This window comes from Ursus maritimus, unplaced genomic scaffold (assembly GCF_017311325.1).
Source record: "Ursus maritimus isolate PB19 unplaced genomic scaffold, ASM1731132v1 scaffold_21, whole genome shotgun sequence".
Lineage (NCBI taxonomy): Eukaryota > Metazoa > Chordata > Mammalia > Carnivora > Ursidae > Ursus > Ursus maritimus.
In genome coordinates, this window is record NW_024424564.1 from 16,141,460 (window position 1) to 16,151,386 (window position 9,927).

The following is a 9,927-nucleotide window of genomic DNA, read 5'->3' on the forward strand; positions in this document are numbered from 1 at the left end:
TCCAACTTCCTACTATAAAAGTCAAGGCGGATTAATTGGTTGAAAATTAGGCACCAAAATTACCAATGTTCCAAAAGTCTGTAACTAGGAAATACCAATTTCAGTCACCTCATTATGTCAACCAAGGTGCTGTTGTTCAAATCATTTTCAGTTAAATTGTTCTTGGACATACTCTTTTTTTTTTTTTTTAAGATTTTATTTATTTATTTGCCAGAGAGAGAGAGAGAGAGTGAGCACGTACGCATGCGCAGGGGCAGAGGGAGAAAGAATCTCAAGCAGACTCCACGCTGAGCAAGGAGCCCAGTGCAGGGCTTGATCCCAGGACCCTGAGATCATGACCTGAGACAAAATCAAGAATCAGACGCTTAACTGACTGAGCCACCCAGGTGCTCCCTAAGTGATTTTTTTAAAATATGAAACTTTACATTTATCCCTGTTAAGTTTGATTGTATCATCTTAGTTTGTTCCTTCTTATGGGGTGTTAAGCAGAGCATTTAACCTGTTGTAAGGGATAAATTGTTCCTGGATGAGAAAGACATGTTCTGAAGAATTAATTATTTGTCCTTATAACTGCTTCCTCTCCCCTGCCTCAAAGGTTCTTGGCCTTCTCTCCCTGTTCCCAATAAATTATTAGCCAACTCCTAGTAAATCACATGTTCTAAAATAAATCATAAGTATTAAACACCTACTATGTATCTTTGTTTCCACATAGGTTACCCCACCTATTCTTCAAAACAGCCCATTTGGCATAGGTATCATTATTTCCATTTTTATAGTGGAGAAACAGAGGCTCTGAAATTAAAGCAATTTTTTTTTTAAAGTCACACAGTTACTCATTGACAAGGATTGGATTTTGAACCTACATCTGACTGGTTTTAATGCCAGTGGTGCCTCCAGGTATTTTTGGCCTTGGCTGTCTGCCCTTACCCTTGCCTCTCTTGTCTCAGACAGACTCTGTCACCTTTTCTCTGGTCTCCAACACTGACCTTGACACCACTTGGGTTTTTTTCGTTTGCATGATCCATGAACATGTTCGATGCAGTGCTTCCTACCTATCTGGAGTCTGGGTATCCAAAGTCTGAGGATTTCCTTCAAGATCTGTAAGAGTTCATATTTGTTCATTTATATTTTCTTCTATTTAGAAAACTTGTGAAATACCAATAGAGAAATTTTCCAGACTTACATATTTCCATACAGATAATCTGTATGTTAAACAAACAGCAATTCGCCCTCTTGTCGATGAGCCTATTTCAAATACCTTGCTGAAACTGAGCTTAGAACATTCTTTTGCTCTATCATTTTAGTAACTTCCAATTAGTAAACAGAAAATCGAACTCATACTGGACTATACCAGCTCAGGTACCTGAATAGTTCAAAAACAGAATGGGGTTGATGCAGACACTCAAATAATGTCATCAAAGCCTGATCTCTCCATTTCTTGGCTCAGCGCTCCTCTATCTCAGCTTCAATCTTGGGCTTTATATGGTACAAGATAACTGCCAGCAGCTCCCAGCCTACATCCTCCCATGTCCAGTACATACAAATCACTTTCACTGCTTTAGAAATTATAGGAGGCATATATATGAGTAAAAGAGAGCCCTTGATCACAAAAAGGCTGCACAGCCTAATAGATAAAGCATGTGTTTTAGTGTAAAGTGGATCTGGATTTGAACTTGTACTTGTCCTTGAGTGAGTGATTCAAACTTGGTTTCCTTAATTACAAAATGGAGATACTATGCAGTTTATATAGTTGATGTGAAGTTGAAGTCCTAACGTTTAAATAAAATAATTTGAATAAAATGTCAAGCACAATGCCAGGAACATCACAGGTATGTGATGTGAAATGAACAAAGGCATGTACACAATGATAAGAATACTAGTAGGGACACAGGATCTATCATATTGAGACAAACTAGTATGCTAGAGAGTTAGAAGGCTCATACCCAATTGGGATTATGGGTTTGGAAAAGATTTCATGAATGAGATGTATTTGAAGCAGATCTTCTGGGGTGCCTGGGTGTCTCAGTCGTTAAGCGTCTGCCTTCAGCTCAGGTTATGATCCCAGGGTTCTGAGATCGAGCCCCACATCGGGCTCCCTGCTCAGCGGGAAGCCTGCTTCTCCCTCTCCCATCCCCCTGCTTTGTCTCAGTCGTTAAGCGTCTGCCTTCAGCTCAGGTTATGATCCCAGGGTTCTGAGATCGAGCCCCACATCGGGCTCCCTGCTCAGCGGGAAGCCTGCTTCTCCCTCTCCCATTCCCCCTGCTTGTGTTCCCTCTCTCGCTGCCTCTCTCTCTCTGTCAAATAAATAAATAAATAAAATCTTAGGGAAAAAAATGAAGCAGATTTTTTTTTTTTTTTTTAGGATTTTATTTATTTATTTGACAGAGAGAGAGCACAAGCAGGGGCAGTGGCAGAAGGAGAAGTACACTCCTTGCTGAGCAGGAAGCCCAATTCAGGACTCAATCCCAGGACCCTGGGATCACAACCTGAGCCGAAGGCAGATGCTTAACCAACTGAGCCAACCAGGAGCCCCTTGAAGTGGATCTTAAAAGGATGTATGAAATTATGATAAGTATCTCTAAGAGAGAAGAGCCAAGGGCATATTCAGGATATGATTGAAGTAGAGATTGTCAGCAATGGAAGTGACTACAGGTGCACTTGGAAAGGCAGATCGAAGCCTGTTTTTGTGGGTTTTGGATATGAGTAAGGAGTTTGTGTTTAATTCATTAAATGAGACTCCCTGAAGGTTGTCAGCTAGGAGAGTGACATGAGAAGGGTTGTGCTGTAGGAAGGAAGACTAACAGTGGTATACACAATGGATAGCAAAATCAGGAGACAGAAGGCAGAGATAAATTAGGAAACTATTTACAATTGTTTACAATAGTCTGACCCCAGAAAGTCTCCCCCAGCCCTGCCCCCACCCCACCCCCATCAAGAGGGGTGGTCCACATGTCCCTTTCCCCACTGGGTATGGCAGCTGCTCTGTAGGCCCTGCAGTCATCTGCTGGTGCAGCCACCATCACACTGACACCCTCGTGAGCCACAGTTGTCCCCAGAGAAGGGGGAAGAACACACCTTTTGCCTTTGCATCACTCCTAGAGCTTGTGGTTTGCAGACGCTGAATTTTGCAGATGTGTAATCAAGGGAATCACCTTAGCACAGGATTTATGTAAAGTAACCTTCTGAAACAAATTCCACAAATTCTCTGTGAGAGTAAAATATAAGGAGAACATCAACCCACCGATTTGGGAGAGAGGGAACTCCCTGCCTTTTATATCCCTGAAGGAGGCCATCTTTATGTACAATCTGTTAGCCCCATTTAATTCCTCTGGTTTGTCTGCCCTGGCTCAGAATCACGAGCAAAAATCTAAATGCGCTAATGTTGCACCTGAGAGCATTTATCTCTCTCAGTGGGGGAGAGCCAATGTCAAAATTATAAACCATGTGATACCTGAAATAGGTGGAGAGCTTTTAAAAGTCATAACCCAGACGGAGCACTCTGTTTATATTTCCTTATGTGAGTGAAATATCAAAGCAAACCGGAAGTCTAGGATGGGCTTGGGATTTTTACACACACACACACACACACACACACACACACATTCTGCCTTACACCCAATTCCTTGCTCTATTCCCCAATTCTTCCTTTAACAACATGGCCATTAAGTACCCTCCCTACTCCACCCCCCCACCAGGTGCATTTGTTTTGCGGGAACTGAAGCCCAAGGGAGAGTAAACAGATGTGTACACGTATTTTCCATTACTTTATTCAACAAGTAATTGGAAAGTGTTTACTATGGCCCAGGTACAGTATGAACAGTAGATACTATATGGCCAGTTGTTTTGTGGGTTATCAATATCCTTCAGTAACCCTGAAGTAAGACAAATTATTAAAACAACACTGGGGAGAAGATGCCACTTTTCCCATTTTACAGATGATGAAATGAAGACCCAGAGACCTCAAACAGATTTCTCAAGGTCAAGAGGTTGGTAAGTTATAGAAGTGGGCTTTGAATCACGTGTGTTTCATTCTAAAGTCTACACCTCTCTGACTCTTCAGTATCTTTCCACTTATCTACTGAGGTGAACCAGCATCAATTCTGATGCTTTTAAAAAAAAATCCTGGCAAGTAGTCACAAAAATCAAATAAATAATCCAATCTAGAAAAAGAAATCAGTAAGCAAAGCACAACATTCCCACTCACCCAATTAAACAATCTATTTTGTTATTGTTGGCGTTGTTGGAGGTCTTCCCCCCTAATTCTATGGAGATATAACTGACATGCATCACTGTGTAAGTTTAAAGTATACCACATAATGTTTAACTTACATATATTGTGAACTGATTACTACAATAAGTTTAGTTAGCATCCATCACCTCATACAGATACAACAAAAAGAAAAAGAATTTTTTTCCCTTATAAGAATTCTTAGGATCCGCTCTCTTAACAACTTTCCTATCTATCAAACATCAGTGTTAACTATAGTCATTATGTCATACATTATAGGGCTAGTACTTGTTTATCTTATAGCTGGAAGTTTGTACTTTTTGACCTTCCTCCAATTCCCCTTCCCTCCACCCCCCACTTCTGATAACCACAAATCTGATCTTCTTCTCTATGAGTTTGAGTTTTCATTTGTGTTTTTAGATTTCACATACAAGTAAGATCATAACGTATTTGTCCTTCTCGGTCTGACTTATTTCACTTAACATGATGCCCTCAAGGTTCACCCATGTTGTTGCAAATGGTGGGATTTCCTCATTTTTAATGGCTGAATTATATTACAAACAATCCATCTTAATAGAATTTGTGATTCTTGTCCCATTTCTGGAGAAGCAATGAATAGGTAAATGGTTACTTCTCTGAGCTGCAATCATTTGCTATTTGCATTTATTACCTAAACTCATTTTTGAATTGCAATTCCTACTAAAATGAAAATTATCTGTTGATCAGAACAATAAGACATGAATTTACACACATTTAAAAAAAATCACTTTACTGAGTTACATACCAGAGCTAATAAGCCAAGCTATCATTATTTCTTGTCTGGCCTTGGCAGCTTTCTCCCTGGCCCTACCCACAATATTATTATACTTTGTCTCTTGTGTACACAACAAGGAACCAAGTTCTGGGTAAGTCTCCAGACCAGGATATAACTTACTGACTTTGAATACATGCAAGTGAGAAATGAACAAATTAGCCATGGGAAAGTACAACCTTATTTTCTTAGCAACTATAATGCTCACTTGGGAAATAACTGAAACATGCCAATACCATTCTAGAATTAAGAAATAAAATTCTTCTTCACTGAAGACAGTAGCAAGCAATCCTTCATCCTACACAGAATTAATCCCATTTTGGCAAATACCTAAGGGAAGAACATCAAAATATTTCAGGAAGCCAAAAGAAAATACTGCAAATCAGAAAAAAAGTGATTTGAGTGAAAAAGATCAAAAAGTCACTTCGCAGACTTTAACAGGAAGATAGAGGAGAAATCTGGTAATCCTTGCCTATTATTTGAGAAGGATTTTTTTATACAGAGAGAGAGAAATGGTGCATTTATTGTCTAATGATTAAGAGTAAATAGGTGTGAATGGGTGTTTGTTAAAATTAGGTGCAGCTGCAAATGACATAAATGACAAAGTAACAATGAGACAAGTGCATTTCTCACATAAATAGAGTCTGGGGGAAGACAGCCCATGGATAGCAAGGAGCTTTACCATCTGTAATGCATGGTCTCCACTTCGTTGTCCAAAATGGCTGCTTAACCTCCAGACATCATGTCTGCACTCTACCCAGCAGAAGGCATGTCCCTTCACTTTAAGCACACTTTGAAAACTGCACATAATACTCCTGTTAACATTCTATTGGCCAGTCACATGGTCCCAGAAGGCCAAAAGGGGAGCTGGGAAATGTAGTCCTAATTCCAGATAGCCAAATGCCCAGCAAAAAAGTGTGGGTTCAGTTGCCAAAGAAGAGGAGAATACAGATATTAGGGAGCAACTAGCAAACTTTAACACAGAACCACATAGGGAATTGACTTACAAATAAAGAAGATATTATATAAGACCTTACATAATACGGTCTACTGAAGCCTGAAGTAGTTTATTTAGGGACACAATGTCTCCCTCTTTGAATACTCCCAGGCAAAGATAAAATTAAAATCTCTTCTTCCCAGTGTTTTATTGGAGGCAGGGGATATGGGTTTAGAGATTTTAAAAGTCCCAACGGGCCTCCATGACCCTAAGGTAATTGTTTTCTCACCATTATACCCTCATTGCTCTTCTGCTTACAACCATCCAGTGTCTCCCTACTGCCTACAAGATAAAGATCAAGCTCCCTGGGACGGTGTTCTATGCCCTTCCTACATGATTTGGTCTCCACTTCACCTACTTCTTCACAGATTTTATTCAAACAACCACAAACTACTTCTATATTCCTGAGGATATCATGGTGTGTCAAATTTCTGTTCCTTATTCATTCACTCAACAAATACATATTGATTATCTGACATATCCTCCCCTAGTGGTAAGCAGTAGGGATAGAGTGATATCTAATATTTAAGTAATATTAGCAGTAAATACTTATTGAGTGCTTAAGATATATTGAGTGCTATGCTAACTATTTATATTATCATATAATTGCTTATATAATCCTATGATATTGTACCTATTTATTCCCATTTCATAGATGAGTAAACTAAGGCACAAAAAGGTTAAGTAAGTTGCTGGAGACTATAGATCTTGTAAGTTGAAGAGCTGGATTTGTCTGATTCCAGAACTGCTTAAGTTTATAATCATAAACTACTTTGCACTGTCAGTTTCCTCTGCCTGAGATATTCAACCACCCTTCCTCACTGCCCCACTGTTTCCCCGGCAGGCTTCCATTGGACATGTAGAACAAGAAGCTCTCTTTTAACTCCCTTGGACAGTAAATCACTCCCCCTCTGTCTAATACCACAGCTGGACATGCTTGCTTTTTCACCTTTCATCTACAAATCCAGCTCTGCCTCATACCTGCTAAACAAAGACAAGAGCACAAATCTATGTTGGGAAAGGATTTGGAGGGAAAATAAATCTAGATGTCAGATCAGATCATAAACCAAATAAATACATGTGGATTAAAGAATTAAATTTGTGTGTGTGTGTGTGTGTGTGTGTTTTTCAAAAAAAGAAATCAAAGCATGAAAGGGCTAAATTAAGAACAAATATTTATCAACACCCTGTAGAGGAAGGAGCTTCTAGGTTTCAAAAGAATGAAAGAATTCGTAGAGGAAAAGTTCAATGGATTTTACCGTGCAGACCTGTCTAAAATGTTTGTATACTGAAATATAACCAAAATTATAAGGAATTAAAAAAAACATATTTGCCTCATATGAGAAAAAAACTTGCCATCATTTTTGAAGTTGCTGTAATAACTGAAAATAATAACACTGTGATGCGCTACAGCTCCACACGGCAACATGAATGAATCTTTCACCTGAAATGTTGAACAAGTGGGTGGTCCCAAGAGTTCAGAGTAGGAGTCTATCCTGTAAAGTTCAAAAATAGACGCAATTAAACTCAGTTGTTCATAAATGCCTACATGGATAATAAACATATTAAGAAAAGCAAGGGAATGATTAGTCAAAGTAAGGATTGTGTTTACTAGGGCCAGGGTAGGGCTGGGGGTGTAAATAGGACACAATAGAGAAGAAGGTGGTGGTCAAGGAGGGGCACGTGCATCTTGGGGGTGGAGACAACATTTTACATGCTATTTCTTAACTCGGGCTGTGGTTGCATAGGAGTTTATTCTCTAAACTGTGTGTATGTTTTACACACTCTTCTGTATGTACAATATGTATTTCACAATAAGAAAGGGGAAAAGATCTTAAAAAAACGAATGAGCAAGGGATGTGTATAGAAAACCCACAAAAAGAGGATATGCAAATGACTAATGATCTTATGGGAAAATATCCAGTTTACTGGGAATCAAAGACATGCAATTTTTCAAATGATACATTGCTATTTCCTGCCTAATTTTTGTTTTCATCCTTTTTTTATGAGAGTAGTCAATGCTGATGATAATGTAATGAAAAGGTACTCTGAAACACTGCTGCAGGAAGTGAAAACAATTTGGCAAGGGTTAAACTGGTCTTTAACTTTTAACCCACAAATTCCACCTGGAAGGTCTCTATGAGAAAAGAGTCCTAAATTGGAGGGGGAAAAGCAGTAAACAGCAGAGAATGATAGCTAGAAACATTTAAATCCTAATCTTCTGAAGTCTAATAGAGGGAAAAGTAAATAACTCTACCCTTCAGTGATAAAATATCACATAGACATTAAAATAATGTTTATCAAGAATTATGGTAATATAGAATATGCTTATGTTATATTAAAAGAAATAAGCTGGACACTAAACCTATATATCATTTGGCACATCTGTGTAAAAGTATGTAACTCTTTTACCTAGAGGTGAAAAAGACTGCAAGCAAATATACCAAAGTGTTAACTGTGGTTTTCTTCAGAAGGTGGGAGCTATGGCAATTTTTTTTTCCTTTATTTCTTTTTGTAAATTTCCCTTTGGGAAGTCTGGGTGGCTCAGTCAGTTAAGTGTTTGCCTTCAGCTCAGGTTATAATTTCCAGGTCCTGGGATTGAGCCCACATCCGGCTCCCTACTCAGTGGAGAGTCTGCTTCTCTCTCTCTCACTCTCTCCCTCTGCCCTTCCCAACCTCTTGTTCTCTCTCTCTCTAATAAATAAAATCTTTTAAAAAAATAAACTTCCCTAAATGTTCTAAATTTTTTATAATGAGAATACATCATATAGACTTCCTCCCTTTTTTCCTCTCTTCATATTTAACTTCTTTCCTTCTTTCCTCTCCTCCTTTCTTCCTTCCTCCTTCACTTTCTCTCTCTCCCTCTTTCTCCTCCTCCCCGGTCCTTTCATTTAGTCAGGTTCCTTTAAGGTGCTGATCTTGACGCAACGGAAGTAGACTAAACAACATGTCAATCAGAATTCTGACTTTGCAATAGTCTGAATTAAACTTTTTTATTTACCTTAGCCCTATCTTGATCTACACCGGCATTGTAGCCCCTGATCCATAACTTTATTTCCAAAACTCACTGTTCAGGTTTGCTGTTCTAACTTGGTGTTGAGCTGGGCTGACCACCAATATCCTGATGTCCTGTTGTGGCCCCTGCATCAGCTCTCTGAAAGGGCCCCCAAGGAAAGCTCTGGTGTGCATTGCACCACCTTCCTGGGACTTAGTGACGCAAAGATGTTCTAAGTTTCGGTTCTATGATGAATATCAATTACATCATTCTGTTTCCTTTAGAAGGGATTGCTATACAGAGCTACACCTAGATGAGAATTACCACAATATAGGGTAATGGTTAAGTCACTGGACTTAGATTCAAAGAGACTTGAGTTTGAGTCCTAGTCTTGCCACTTAGTTGTTATGTAACCTTGAACAAGTTACCTGTTCTCTCTATGCCATGCCTAGTCTGCAAAGTATGCATAATAATACCTACCTTAAAGCTTGTAAAGATTAAATGGGATGAGAGTGGTCAAAGATACCACGTCTTTGGAATGGAATGTGCAGCACGGTGACTCTGGCTAACAATACCATATCATATAGTTGAAAGTTGCTAAAAGTTCTCAGTACAAGAAAAAAAAGTGTAACTATGTGTGGTGATAGATGTTAACTTATTGTGGTAATCATTTTGCAATAAATACATGTATCAAACCATTACGTTGTACATCTAAAACTAATACAATGTTATATGTCAATTGTATCTCAACTTAAAAAAAAGTAAAACAAAAAAAATTCAACAGGATGGGCCGTGTAAAATACTTTGTGCCTAGCATGTAAAAGTGTTCTACCAGTGTTCCCGTTATTACTCCTTGTGCAGCCTCATGTACCATCACTTCTCACTTCAAATTTTAT